General features: G+C 35.3%; 1 long non-coding RNA gene across 4 annotated transcripts in view; it reads left to right on the top strand.

The window, feature by feature from the left end:
* Positions 1-16,131, top strand: part of LOC116280921 (uncharacterized) — a 594,369-nt gene that overhangs the window by 295,353 nt on the left and 282,885 nt on the right. The gene's annotated exons all lie outside the window — the stretch shown is intronic.

The following is a 16,131-nucleotide window of genomic DNA, read 5'->3' on the forward strand; positions in this document are numbered from 1 at the left end:
TCTCTTACTGCCATCATTTATAATCACCTATTTGGAAACCTCATCCAAGATTTGAATGTCCACTTCTGTATGGATGACACTTCAAGCAATATCTCCAGTCCTGGCATTTTCCATATATTGCGTATGGTATGTATTCCCATGTATTGCAGTCCCACGCTGACAAGGCACTGACTCTCAACAGCCACATAAATGGCCAGCCATGAAGTTCGAAATGCTCTTAACTGGAAATCGTTCCTCCTATAGCAAATCACTGGGGTTTTTTTGTCTGTTTGTTTGTTTTTTAACTGTCCTTTAATGTCACTTGTTACACAGATCTTCTCATTGCCAGATTATATATTTTGAAATCATTTTTCCCTTTTATTCTTCACTATAAATTTTAATCTATTATTGAGTCTTCCACATTATCACTTAAACTTCTCTAACATTTGTCTCTTCTTATCCACTTTTACTTTTGAGATTTTTACCCAAGGCCTTCGGTCCCTACATTCTGATTGACAAAATAATCTTCCAGTTAGTGTTCCTATTTCTAAACTCTGCCTTCAAATCGTGTCTTATAGAACAGTCAGTATTCCTCTATTCAGGACTTTTATTCAAAAAGAATTTAACATAAGACAATGATTTTAAACAATAAAATGTGGTATATCCTAGGCTTTTTAAAGACAGTTTATTAAATTTCGACTCCCACAGTTCTGTTGTGATGCTTTCTTCAACATGGGTATTATTTCTTACCATTTTTTCATAACTAAACTTGCTAAACAAAGAATCACTCCATCTGCTTAAGTGAAGCTTCATATTAAGGAAATACGCCACTAGCACACAAACATTAGTACAGAAAATCATTTTTTAAAATATTTATAAAACACAAGAAATCTGTCCTGTTATAACAAGGGGTAAAGACCCCGGTTCTTATCATACCTGAAAGACAAGTTTACAGTCGGGAGACGGTGTGTTGTGTAGCGAAAGATTTCAAAGATTTATTTAAAGGGAAAGGAAAAGTACACCCCCGAGAATGGGAGGCAGGCTGATTCAAGTGAGGAAAAAGCAGCGGTTTTTGTCTCCCCTTTCTCTTATACCCTCACTTAGAGGTGGTGTCTTCAATGATTGATGGCTCTTGTCCCTGGAAAACTTAGTCGTGTTTGGGCCCTTTGCGCATATCCTTACCCATGGTGTATACAGAAAAATCCAGGGGGTGGGGGATGGGGTGCCTAAATTGCAATGTTAATTATAATACAATGAACATTGTTGGTGTCTGGTTAAGTCCTTTCTGCTACTGAGCAGTCGTGTCTGTCGGGTTTTAACCGGTTGTGGGGGGTTTTTTTGTTTGTTTTGTTTTCTTTTCTTTTCTTTTTTTGCTGGCACTCATTTAAAAGAAGTCTCTTTATGCTGGAGGCGGGCATAACACCATCTTTCCGACCCTCCTCCCTCTCCTGCACCTATCTGCCCAGTGCCCCCACTTATCTACCTACCTAACACAGTCGTTTTGGTTTCGTTGTTACATGGCCCATATTTAGATCAGCAAATAGCTAGGTAATAAGCAAGATTTTACTGCAGCTGTGCAAAGAATAGAAAGCAAAAACTTTTGAAGAAAAGTAGAATGGTCAATTTTGACAGAGGCTCAGTATGAAAAATTGATATGAAAACTGAAAATAGTTAACTGGACTTGAAAATCAAGTAGATATTACTGCTCTTTCAGAGAATAGTTTCAGGGGAAGTGTAAAAGGGGGAACTAATTGGAGTAAAAGAGTAGGGAATGAGCAACTGTTCCTGAGTTTGTAAGAATAGTGGTTTTCAAATCTAACCATATCTTAGAATCACCTGGGGACTTAAAGAAAATGCCAGGGCCTGTGCTCTGCTCTAGACCAGCTGAATCAGAATTTCTGGGGGAGGGGATTGGTTGTCAATAGGGTCTACAGTTTCCCCAGGTGATTTCAATACTTAGGTTTGAAAACAATTGCAGGGGGCATTCTTTTCAGGAGCTTGACTGCAAATGGAAGGAGAGGAAACTGCGAGGGAAAACTAAGCGACTTGATGATAGCAGTTGTGAGAAAGCCAACTGTTTCTGAACAGAAGCTGGAAATGTTTGAGATTAGGATCCAGGTTATGGGAGAACTGTGAGCATAGAGACTGCAGTCACTGGTGGAGAAATCATCCCTGAAAAGAAAATGGTGAACAGCTCATCCTGTGTGACCAGAGAGAAAGATGTTAGAGTGAGTACAATTACGCTGCTGTTGATTTTCTTTTTTTTAATTGTTACATGAGGAGATTAGAACAGGCAGTTGAGGGAATTTCACCGGTAGCCACAATTTTCGCTAAGATTGTATTCATTTTCTGCGATAGTTGTGACAGAAATGTGAGGGATTTGAAGAAATTGGTAACAATTTGGAACAACTTATGAGGGGAAAGGTAACTGATTTAGGTAACTTTCAAGTAGTTCATATTGATCAGGTGAGATTTAGAACAGCGTAATCTATATAAATATGTGATTTTCTCCAATGATATTTTGATATCAAGATACAGGAAAAAAAGAATGGTGAGTGATCCAACAGTTGTCATTCTCAGGGAAGTATGATGTAAGAGCAAAAGAGTTCAACTTCGAGAATATTGGCATAAATTTGCTTGAAATAGACCGCCATTTGAATAGATGAAAAGCTGATGTGATTTGAAGTAGTTTTGGATGAAGTAATGTCCATGAATAAGCATGGACACTGTAAAAAGCGTAGTCGTGTGAGGTGACATGTGGAAGAAAATCAATAAACTCAAATGTAAGAGGTAGAAATTCTGTTTATCAAACTAGCTTCTGCTTTTGGCCCCTTTTTTTCTTCTCTTTTTATAAGGGCACTAATGACTCCCTCCTCCCCACAGTTTTCCATTATTATAAATGTCTTCCATAATCCACATTTTAAATCTAGACTTGTGCTCTACAGTTTCAGATTCGTACTCCAATGTCTGCTCAGTGCTTCCAGCTGAGTGACCCCAGCATGCATTCAAATTCAGTATTTCTTCCTAACCAGCTCTTCACCGCAACTACTCTTCCTTTAGTATCATGGGTCGCAGCCCTGATTCCCATGGGGATTACCTGGGGAAATTTAAAATTTTGGGGCCCACTTTCACAGATGTTGATTTTATTAATCTGGGGTTCTACTTGGGTATTGGGATTTTTTTAAAATGTTTCAGGTGCCTCTAATTTTCAGGCATGTTAAGACACACTGTGTTGAGTTCTATAAAGTTTTTCAAGTCTGACATCGCATTAGAACTATGAGGGGAGCGGTTGTTGAATACCATTTTGGACACAACCCCTTATCAATTGAATTCCAATTACTGAGGTTGGATCTTATGCTTTAGTATTTGGAAAAGCTTCCCAGGTGATGCTTATGTGTAGCCAAGACGGAGAACCATTGCTCTCATGGTTCCAATTTCAGTAAACAACCATAAGTTAATAATTTGTACTCATCCAGACCTGGGAGTCAAGATAAACCCTAAATTTATCGCCACCTTCTTTTCATCTGCACTCAATTAAAAACCCAGTCTTGTGCATTCTACCTTTGTAAAAGATTCCTTAACATCTTTTCTTGAATGTTAATAACCATTTGAAGCTTACCATGTACAAAGCCGAATTTCTGATGTTGCCAGTCAAAATGAGACTTGGCAAAGTCCAGAATATCATTTTGGCGTTTCTCTTCTGGAAATGGTACTATAGGTTTAAAAAAAAAAAATCTTGTCAATTTGATTAAAGCTAACTTATCTGATAAGGATTAAAAACATCTGGTGGGATAAAATTTGGATTTTGTATATCTTTCTCCTTCCCCTCAGGTTAAATTATTAGATACTAATATTGAAGATTCTAGTACCTTGAGTATACTTACATAGAATGGCAGAAAAAGCAATTTCTAGAACTTGTTTTTGAAAGAAAAGAGCTTATAGATCTGCTGCTTCATCTCTTTGTCATGAGTCAAAACCAGAAATTTTAAATGCCAATGAACTGCCAAAGGAAATTTGTCTGGTAATAAAAAGCAGGAAGGGTATGACATTGTGAGTTGGTCTGAGCTTCTTTGAACTTGAGATGTTTTCAGGCCTACTTGCTTTTTTTTTTTTAATTAAGGTTACCTCAATAATACAAGTTATATTAGCCTTTTTGTTGTTAATATTGACTCACATAATTTCTGTGTATGCCACTGCTTTGTTCTTTCAAGAAAGATGAAAACTACCCCTCAACGTGGGTATCTAACAGGTTTTCAATACCTATTGTGCCCCTGAGTCAATGAATTCAGTCTGCTCTAAACATATTGTAGCCATGACATAGGTCAGTCACTGATAGGAAAAAACTGTATTGTTAGTAAGAGGAATATGTGCATATTTGTGTAAATATCAGGATCTATCACATCCAGTGTGTATCTGGCGATGTTAATGTATAATACTCCATTTGCTTACTCTTCCATAAATATGTAAATAGGCAAAGAGAGAGAGAAAAAAATAAAAACATTCTTCCAGACACACAAGTGGCCAAAAAGGCCTAATCAATACTACATTGACAGTTTCCTTGTACCTCTACATGTTTAGCTTTTAGAAATCTGTCTTTTAAATATGCTATTTTTCTTAATTTGGAGTTAATCAACTGAAATAGGCTCATCCCTTTCATTTCATCAGTATCACAAAGTGACTGGGAGCCTGAGTTCTAATGAGGCAGCCATTCCGAACACGTACAGACAAAGCAGTGGTTTCCCTGGCAACGAGCACCATGAAAAAGCTCTTAGAATAGTTATTCCCACCCTTACACATGAGTCCTTTTCATTTCAGTAAAGCTTCCTGTCAGAATGCATTCATCAATGTAATTTATCAACGAAGTTTGAGAGATTAAATCCTTTTCCCCACAAGAATTAAAAAATAAAAACTACAGCTAAAAATCAACAGCTATGCTGAAATTGTACTTTTGTCAAATGGTGTTGCAAAGGAAGTACAGGACATCATAAGATTCCTGAATTCAGTTAACATCACTTTGAACCTGAAATTAATTTTCATTTGATTTTAATCCTAGGACATAGAAGGCAGATGTCTTGGCAGGAGGGGCAGGTGAATTTACTCACTACCTATGAAAGTATCCTTTATGATCCGAAAGCAATTTTTATTCAATAATGAAAGTTCATACAAGCTTATATCATTAAACGTATCAAATTAAGATGTATAGTATCCTTCATAAACATTACTCTTTGGTTAGTGATGTTTACTAAGAAAAGCTAATTCTGAAAAGGTGATATCTTTCAACTGATGGAATTAAGAAAAAGATTTTCCAATGAGATAATTGAACCTACTTTCCATTTATGTATGCAACATAAAAAGACACAGAAACAGGCAGCATCTTGTCTTATGTAGCATTTCTTACAAGAAGAAAAAAAATCTGGAAATAAAAGGTGTTCAGTTGAAAGAATCGCCCATAAATAAAACAATTGCAACACTTTATTTGGCTTTCTTGCTAGAAATCAAATTCCTGGAGTTTAAGATACACCCACTATATGTAATAGAAAATGAGAATAACACACTATCAGCATTTCTCAAAATGTTAGCACCTAAAAGATGCAGGTAGAATTTATATGCTAGTGATTTACCCTGGTGTCTTCACTGAGCATATATCTATGCTTGTTTTTCAGCCAACATGCTACAGCAAAGCAACATTCATGTTGCCCAGGGCTTTTTCTTTAAAACGGTATCAAAATTCCTTTTACCATAGATTAGGTTGTGTTTTAACGCTAAGAAAAGTCTATTTTGCCTTTATTTTTGTCCCATGACACAGTTAGCCTTATAAGAGTATGACGAGGACAAAACTACCATTGCAAGATAAAAAGCAGTCACACACAAACATATGTGATTTCTTAAGAAAGAGGCAAGAAAAGAATTTACATGGATAGAGAAAGCAGGGCATTCTCACTATTTTTTTTTCACCTGAAGATTGAAAAGGAAACTCGTTTCAGTTTGTAACATTGCACGGATTGCTCCAGACACAAAATGAATCAGGTCTCCTGTTGGATTATATGAGTGGTATTTCTTTTCTTCCCCAGTGAGATAATTCGTTGCTTACAGCTGTGGCATGCGAACTCAAATGCTGTCTTTCTCAGGATGGTTTTAAAAAGTGGGTCCCCATTTCACTGTTGTTTGGGGAGAATAAAACCACAGATTTCATTAAGCGTCAAAAAGAATGCAAAGTAAAATATAGTGGGAAAGAAGTAACAATTTAGGATACAATAGATGAGAATTTCATGCCATGAATATTCATCACTTAGAATTTGCATATCATGCATAGCCTTCAGGGAAAAAAATGCTGTCTGTATGTTTAAGTCTTAGACTTTATCTCTTCCTGCTGCTTTACCTTTTCAACATAGGAAGACATCTACATTACAAAGTGTAGAGAGCATATTTTTAAATATTCAAATCTGTATGCTAGTCGAGTCAATCTGTATCTCTATATTAGTTATCAAACCTTTTAAGATAAGTAAAATGCAGGGTTTTGTTCATTTGTTTATTACATTTCTTTTTGTTTTCAAATGGACATTCAAATTTATGCTTACAAGAAAACATGTAAGTACTTCCATGAAATAAAATATCATACAGTTCTCTACAATTAAACTTAAAATGCAAAACCTCAGCTGAAAATTACTTATAAAAGTTCCAATTACAATTTTACAAGTTTCGATATTCTCGTCACAGTTGAGAAATATAATGCAAATAAAAGTTGAGTGTGCTTCTCTGCCTCCAACTACAACATAAAGTTGATCTTCCATGTCATGTTTCTTAAAAGCAACTCTAAAATAAGTTTCCTCCAGATCCTCTAAATTATTCTCTTTCCCTAATGGTTTATTGCATTGTTCCCCAGCAGAATGACTAGGAAAGCCCTATCGCACTTAATCTAATTAAGGATTTTTTGAGAAACAGAGGTTACATAGTTCTCATTAACTGACTTAAAAAAAACAAAAAAACCCCAAAAAACTATACCATCTCTAGAGGTACAGGAAAAAGCAAAACAAAACAAAACAGAAAAAGAGAGAAGAAAAAAGGATGATTCCTTTTAAAGTTCCAGAAATGAATGTAAGTGTTCATATTCTGGTACATTAACAGTTTGTTCCAGTACATTGATATTTTATGTGGAAGCCCTACTCTGCAATTAATATGCCTGATGCAAATTGAAAAACCCATAATCCATCCTTCTCTGTTGGAATGTAAGAGTATATTATTATTGAGAAGCTACAGGATACCAGAGCCATTTTTTAAACTTGAGTGCTCATTACCTTAAATCTGCATATAAAACAGTTTTGCATTCAGACGAGGTAATACATAACGGAATATATTGTGGCGCATATTAAAAAAAAAAAAGTGCTCCAAATAAAAACGACCTGTGGGCTTCCTTTGTAGAAGAAATATATGCCGTTCCAGGCATTAGGGATTAATGATAGCTAACAGCGAAAGAGGAGGCATGAGCATTAAAATACTGTGCCTAACTTTCCTGACTACTCTAAGGCTACAGGACAAACTGAATTGTCTAAATATCCTTAAAGGTAAGAACTAGGTATTTATCATTAGGCAAATACGGTATTTGGGGATTGCATCTGATTTTGTCACATTAGTATTCAGACTATTTCTTACAGCTTTAAAGGAGAAAAGACAAGCTTAATGGAAGTAAGAGAGAAGACAGAGAAAAAGAAATCCTTTGTTTCTAACAGCTCAGAGAACCTCTTTCCTTGTTTCCATAATTACACATGCAGTTGTTCACAGGACATGTTGTTCAGCTATTGTCGTCTATGATTTACAGAATCTAAGATTTCAGTGAAAATTTTATTACACCTATTTTAAATGGAAGACTAACTATACACCATTAAGGAAACAGATTCAAATGTAGTATGTTCTTAAAAATGGAAAGATCCCTTGGATACAGGCTTATTTCCTTCGTGGATCTCTCTTGAATCTGTTCAATTCACTTGATTTCTATTCATTTTAATTCACTTGAAACCTGTTCAATTCATTTACTCCCATCACCACCACCTGAGATCTGAGCCTCATTAGCATTTTAGCATTCACAGGGACACTTCCTTCTTAGTTCTCTTCCTATCCATCATTTAGGACATTTAATGCTTCCTACTGGCAATTATCTATACAATTGTTTTATTTCACTTAGCAAGTGATAAGATTCTAGAGGCAAGAGGCTGTGTGAAGAGGCCTTTGTCTTCCAAAACAAGTCATCATATTGATTGGCCTGATTCACACACAATACATTTTTGTTGAAAAATAATTTTCTATTTATCCATTTTGGAACACAGATTTTATCTCCAGAACAAAATAGGGAATTCTACACATTGACACTTGGGAGTGTCATAGGATAATCTTCATGATCAAACGTCATAGTTTTCACTTGCTACTCTCGTGTAGTAGACTAGGACAGAAAATCTCCTAGAGCTTCAGAGAGTCTCAGAGAAAAGAGACATCCTAGGGACTTTGTGAAATCAAATAACTTTTTTTTACTGATACAGAAATTTACAACTGTAAAGACTATCAGTGTGGTCAAGTTCACGTGTAAGTTAGATGCAGAGTCAAATTTCTTTCCTCTCATTGCAATGTTTATTTCTACTATGATGCCACTGTGAGGAAAAAAATTAAAAGTACATACTAGATTTATGAGAGCATGTGTTTTTATATTGCAGACCAGCAAGTAACTTCACATACACTTGGAAAGATAATAGTTTTCATCAGACGAATACATACACACGTACACACACACCCATCCATACACACTCACTCAGAACTAACTTTGGCTCCAATAGAATAGGGCTGGGTGAGTCACATATTTTTCCCTAGTGTGATGTTTCAAGAGGGCTAAGGAGATCATTTAGGTGAAATTTCCTTTGATAGGGTAAAGTTCATGTTCCTCAAAATGACTAACACATAATCATTACTCAAAAACTGCTTTAGGAAAAGAGTGGAAATGAGAATGCAAAAATTTGAGAGAAAAAAGAATAAGGGTAGAAGAAGCGGTTCTCTCACAGATGAAATTCATTGCATATGCATGTGTAATCAGAGAATTGAATTGGCTGCCATGTGATTTGACTCGTGCTAAAGTGACTCTCACATTGAAGAAAAATCTCCCTTATAGTGGCCTTCCACAGTGTTTGACATTTTCACTATTTAAACCTTTGGTTTAAGATACTGCATCTTACGACATCTTTGTTAGTAAAAGAGTGAAATTAAAGGAGGAAAGTATATAATCTATTAATTCTGCAGGCTATTAGATCTGAGTGAGTGAATATGTGTGAGGGGGGTGTGTATGTGTATGTATTTGGGGAGGGAGGGAGAGGGAAACTGGAAATAATTGTCATGAATTACAGCTCAGTTTTTTAGTTTAGACATGAAGAGGGTATTCTGAATGTAAATAACATTACATATAACACCAAGAGAAGTTATGGAGTTGTCTTCCCATGACAATTTTTAAGAATAGTATAGCATATTTAAATCAACTAGAGTTCAGTAAAAAAACCAAAAAGAAAAAGTATAGCTTAACAGCTGGTTAGTGGGGTAAGGAGGGAGATGTGGGCAAGATAAAATTCTTAATGACAAATCCAAAGTTTAAATTGTTCTTTCCAACCAGGATGGTTCTTTTTTCATACAGATGATCACCTTGTGTTTTTCATTAAGCTGTGTTCAAAATCTTTGTAAATAGCATGAGTATAATTTTAATGGCAAGTAGCGTTTTCTCTAGCATCATAAAATTTGTTTACAACAACCAAGGTGGATTGATGTCATTAATGGAATAACTTTCACTCCTATTATTAAGAAAGTATGTGTGTGCATATATGTATATATATTTATATATAGTATGTATGTGTGTATATATGGAATTCACTGGCATAGAATGCAAATGAATAAAGAAGGGGCCTTGAAATGGTAAGCAACTGTTCTTTCTGTCCGCTGAGAATAAGAGAGTGGGCGTGTTTTAAATTTATGACAGGAATGGTTACACTGAGACATTAAGTAAATCATTTCGACTGTTAGGGTTGTTAGATCCTGTGATGTGTTTCTGTGAGATGTTTGAGAACTTCCTTTGGATATGTTCTATCAGTAATTTTCAGTAATTTTCTTTTTCTGATGTGTATAATCAGAAGCTCTTGAAATAGACTACTTAAATATGATCTCTCAGGCTCACTTGTTCACTTCCAACACAATAATTATTTGATGAATAAAACTGAAGATGGTTTATATCTCGTCCTTGGTAAATTATACAAAAAAAATCAAAGTATTTCTCCTCCAGTGGATATTCCTACCAGTTAAGCTGATGTACATTGCTGAAGTATAGTCATTTTGTCTAATTCCCACATCTACATTCTTTTGATACCTTAGATACGTAGAAAAGTCATTGCTCTTTGTTTCATCATCAGTTAATAGTGGACATAAATTCTTTTCTATATAGACCAGAGAAATTCTAACCTATTCAGCTAAGAATGTGTATATACCACATGAAGTAACTCCTGGATGTTATAAGTGAGATAATTCAAGTGATTTAAAAGTTAAATCAGACTCATATGAATCAGGGATTTACTAATTGTTCTGAGGCCCTAAAAGACTAGGATCTAGAGGCCCAGGGAGTAGCAAAGAGAGATCTAGGACTCTGGGTCTTTTCTTATTGCATCAGATAGACTCTGATACGTTACACAAAAAATAAACAGTATCAGTTATGAAACATCTGCATTCTTAAGAATAGAGACACATAACATATTTTCCAGGAATTCAGGCCTCATGTATTTATGGATTCTAGGTGTATTTAATCATAAGGAATGCTAGGCCACCAGGTACATCCTGATAAAAATACAACATAGATAAGAACTCTTCCACTAGCCAATATATTTAGCTTGCCTGCCAGGAAGTCTTCCATTAGCATATTTACAAGCGTATTAGTCTGCTAGGGTGACCATAACGAAGTATCACAGATGGAGTGGATTGAATAAGAGAAATTTATTTTGTCACAGTGCTGGAAGCTAGAAGTCCAAGATCAAAGTGTCGGCAGGTTTTGTTTCACCTGAGGTCCCTCTCCTTGGCTTGCAGGTGACCACATTCTCACTGGGTCCTCACATGGTCTTTGTTCAGGGGGTATCCACCCTGGCTTGGCTTTTCTTCCTCTTCTTATGAAAGAGGATTGGATTAAGCCCCACCCTTATGACCTCATTTAACCTTAATTTCCTCTTTAAAGACTTTATCTCCAATTACAGTCACGCTGAGAATTAGGGCTTCAACAGATGAATTTGGGGAGGCCCGAATCAGTCCATTAACAGCAAGGATATAAATTTTTTATTTCCTCGATGTTTCCCCCAGATAAAGAGAGAGTATGGATAGCAAACCTGCTTCTTGTCCCTCAGCTCCTAAATGCCTCAAAGCCTGCAGGAGAGAGGGGCTTCAAAAGAACAACTAGTAAGTGATTACGGAGATAAGAGATAAGTTAAATCTTCTCAAAGGCTGTGCTAAAGCAACAAAGAATGCTTATTACCAAAGAATTCTGGGGTGAACCTGCACTTGAACGTGTAGTAAAAGTATACAATTCATTTTTTTGAGAGCTACCAAAGTATCTCTTCTTCTAAAAAACAAATATATTACTAATAGTAATTCCTCTGAAGTAAAAGTGTTCACCATTTTAATCATAGCTTTGAATTAAGCAAATAAATCTTAGGATACATGTGTCATAATATAGACCATAGCATAAAATTGTGGATTCATACAGGAACCCATTTCACTTTTACATCACGATTAAGTCATTAGTTCCCCAAGTCATTTCCACAATTACAGTAAATATGTTGTATCAGCTATTCAAAATCTTAGATTATCAAATAGTTATTTGCCATTCTGGAAACTCAGAAACTAGAGTCACAAAAACCAATCTACACACAGATACATTTTATCAGGTATAGGAAAGATTAGCCACAAATATGCAAAGGAGTATGCAGTGAATTCCAGAATTCTTAAGGAAACATGGTGTAGTGGACACTGCTGGTTACCCAACACACAGTTTCCTTTGTTAACAGGACCCTAACTTCATTTAGCTATCCCCCTATTGCTACATAGTCCCTGAGACTTGGAGAAGGTTGACTTTTATTTCCTAGATCCAGACTTAAGCCCTATTTACTTTAAGGCAATCCTAGTCATTCTTTGTCATCACTCAAAATTATTTCAGAAAATCAGAAGTCAGTCAGTGCATGGATTTGCCTAATTGTTATCCAGGGAAAAGTGGATAAAAATTAGCTACTTAGCTAGTTCCAATTATCTCAATTGTATTGAAGGGAAAGACTTTTATTCCTAAAAGGGGAACACCTCTTCCCTTTTATTCACTGGATTTGGATGAGAAACCCTGTAGTACTCATCACTCCTGGCAACCATTTCACATTACAAGGGGAACCAGAGGCAGGATGAAGCCGATAGGTAGATTATTAAGTAGAGACACACAAAATAATGGGGTTCCCTGCTAATATCCAGGAACCATGAATGAACAAGAACTGAAAACTTTTCTTCCTAGTGTCCTTTTCTTTTCTTGTTTTAGATTTCACATATGAATGATATCATGTAGTATTTTTCTTTCTGGCTTACTTCACTTAGAATGATGATCTCTAGGTTAATCCATATTGCTGCAAATGGCATTATTTTTATTCTTGTTTATGGCTGAGTAGTATTCCACTGTATAAATATACCACAACTTCTTTTTCCAGTCATCTGTCAATGGACATTTAGGTTGCTTCCATGTCTTGGCTACTGTATTTAGTGCCACTATGAACATTGGGGTGCATGTATCTTTTTGAATTAAATTTCATTCCAGATATATGCCCAGGAGTGAGATTGCTGGATCATATGGTAAGTCTATTTTCAGTTTTTTGAGGAATTTCCATACTGTATTACATAGTGGCTGCACCAAACTACATTCCTACCAACAGTGAAGGAGTGTTCCCTTTTCTCCACACCCTCTTCAGCATTTATTGTTTGTGGACTTTTGAGTGATGGCCATTCTGACTGGTGTGAGGTGATTCCTCATTGTAGTTTTTATTTGCATTTATCTGATAAATAGCAATATTGAGCATTTTTTCATGTGCCTATTGGCCATTTGTATAACTTCATTGGAGAATTGCTTGTTTAGGTCTTCAGACCACTTTTGGATTGTTTTTTTTTTTTTAATTACTAAGTTGTATGAGCTGTTTATATATTCTGGAAATTAAACCTTTGTCAGTCACATCATTTGCAGATATTTTCTCATTCTGTATGTTGTCATTTTGCCTTGCTTATGATTTCCTTTGCTGTGCAAAGCCGTATAAGTTTAATTAGGTCCCATTTGTTAATTTTTGCTTTTATTTCTATTGCCTGGGTAGACTGCCCTAGGAGAACATTGCTAAGATTTATGTCAGAATGTTTTGCCTATGGTTTCTTCTGTTTATCATGTCTTATCTTATATTTAAGTCTTTAAGCCATTTTGAGTTTATTTTTGTGTAAGGTGTGAGGAAGTGTTCTAACTTAATGCTGCTGTCCAGTTCAACACCACTTGCTGAAGAGACTGTCTTCTCTTTGTGTTATATATTCTTGCCTCCTTTGTCAAAGATTAATTGACTGTAGGTCTGTGGGTTTATTTGTGGGCTCTCTATTCTTTCCCATTGATTGGTAAGGTAGCAGGAAACAAGAGTAACATACAGAAATCAGTTGCATTTCTTTACACCAACAATGAAATAGCAGAAAAAGAAGTAAAGAAACAATCCCTTTTAAAATCACATCCAAAATAATAAAATACTTAGGAATAAATCTGACCATGGAGGTGAAAGATTTATATATGGAGAACTGCAAAACATTGATTAAGGAAATTAAAGAGAACTTAAAGAAATGAAAAGATATCCCATGCTCCTGGATTGGGAGAATCAATATTGTTAAAATGGCCCAAGGCAATTTACAGATTTAATGCAATCCCTATCAAATTACCTATGATGAAATATTCCATAACTGTAAAAAAAAAAAAAAGTAATGAGAATCCTTCATATGTATTAACATGGAAAGCTCTTTAAGGACATACATTATGCTGCCAAAATGAGGGAAATTGATAACTTACATCTCTGATTCTTATATGTGCATTGAACTCTTGAGACACCAAGAGCAGCACTCATGGTAAGAGATGAGAACTGTTCAGATGAGCAGTAAGGTAGAGTGGAAGGTTTTTCTAATTTTGAGTCATGTACATATATGACCTATTCAAAAAATAAAATGTGCACTTGTGCCCTAGACCTACTATTATCCAAATTCTTTAGCTGGTTGTTTATAGCCCTTCACAACTATTCCAGTAGTACTTCTTCTTTCTTGCCAATGCTAAACCACCTACTCATCTTACTATTCAGTACCTTCAGTTTGCCTGGCATTTTTCTACCTATGTGATGTTGCACACAAATTCCCTCCAATGCCTTCTCTTTTCATCTATTATCACCTATAGAAATCCGGCATATCTTTCATGACACGTCTCAAATGACAGCTCTTTCAAGAAACCTTCTCTGATCACCCAAGTAGAAGTGATCTTTCCCTCATCAAAATCCTTAGTGCACTTTTACCCTCTTCTACACATAAGATAGTTTTTTTCTTACACAAGAGGTCTATCTTTTTATTAGTTTTGAAGTTCCTTAAGAACAAAGATGCTTTATATTCATTTTTGTTGGTAAAAGTATTATGTGCCAGATCCATGCTAGATATCACATTTTCTCAAAAAATTTAGCTCAAGGAGTAAAAAATAACTCAAAATTGAATGGTAAATTGTTCCATCTGTATACCTTAAGAAATATCATTAACAGTATTTACACCAACAAACCAACTGATAGCTGAATATGGTAAAGGAAGATGATTTTCAATGGCATTAAACTCTGGCACCAAGTCTATTAAGAAAAAGGGGGGGTGTATGGGATTAGGGATTAGATTTGCTGTCAATTTAAAGATTGTTGTAATCCAGGGACCTCACTGAAGACCCAAGAAAGTCATTACTTTCTGGTTACTGTAACTCATGTTAGATAATTAATTTGTAAACCTGCTTCCTAGAGTTTAATATTTTCTCCTCGAGAATATGCCAGTAATTTCCACAAAGAACAAGTTGCCATTTAGTTCCAAATCCATGTTTAATTCATTAACAAATAATTGATAACCTAGTATATTTTAAAATTTAAAAAACCTGACAGTATACTCTAAAATTTCCTGATTCTGTTAACTGTATTGTAATGATAAAATAGAATGTAATTATTTAAGAGAGTATCCTGGTTTTTAGGAAATACACTGAAGTGTTTAGGGTTGAAAGTCCACAACATCTCCAATTTACTTATAGATGGTTCAGAAAGGATAACGAGAAAGAGCTGGCAGTACATCAAAATGTAATCAGGAGTGAATCTAGTAAAGGGTTCATGGGAGTTCCTTCCAGTATTTCTTGCAACTTTTTGTAAGTTTAAAATTATATCAAAGAGTTACATACATATGTGTATATGTACATGTACAATGGGGAAAATTGTATCTAAAATTCAATATTAAAACTTAAAATTCAGGATAACTGCTGTCTTTGATGGCAGAAATGGAGTGGGGAGTAAATGGAAACAAGAAGGGAAAGTTATGAGGATGGGAAATCAGAGTGTTCTGGTTCTTAATCTGCATGCTGACTACCAAAAAGTATCATGCACCTGAAGTTCCATCAAGTCGTGCATTTATGGTCAGTATGTATGCAGGTCACGTTTTCTGTATGTGTTATCCTTCAATAAAGTTTAACAAAAATACAACCAAAAGAGGGGGGAAAGTTTGATTAAATTAACTACTATGGCAGATATGTTCTTAGTAGCTTCCTACAGTGAGAAGGGAAAGTCATAAGAAAAATACCTCAAATAGGACTTACGGAAGTATAACCAAATATAAATGTTACTTTTTCTTAATTAAAGGTCTTTAATTAATACAAATTTGGTAGCCTCCTACCAAACTTAAAATTCACAATAAACAATGCATACATTTAGCCTGCTCATTCTAAATACTTCACAATAATCAAAATGTGTGTATAGTGTAGTCGTACTGTAACTTTTATAGTGTGGGACACAATGTTCTTTAATCCTTCTAACTACTGTAATTAGG

The sequence above is a fragment of the Vicugna pacos genome, chromosome 6, assembly GCF_048564905.1.
Source record: "Vicugna pacos chromosome 6, VicPac4, whole genome shotgun sequence".
NCBI classification, from domain to species: domain Eukaryota; kingdom Metazoa; phylum Chordata; class Mammalia; order Artiodactyla; family Camelidae; genus Vicugna; species Vicugna pacos.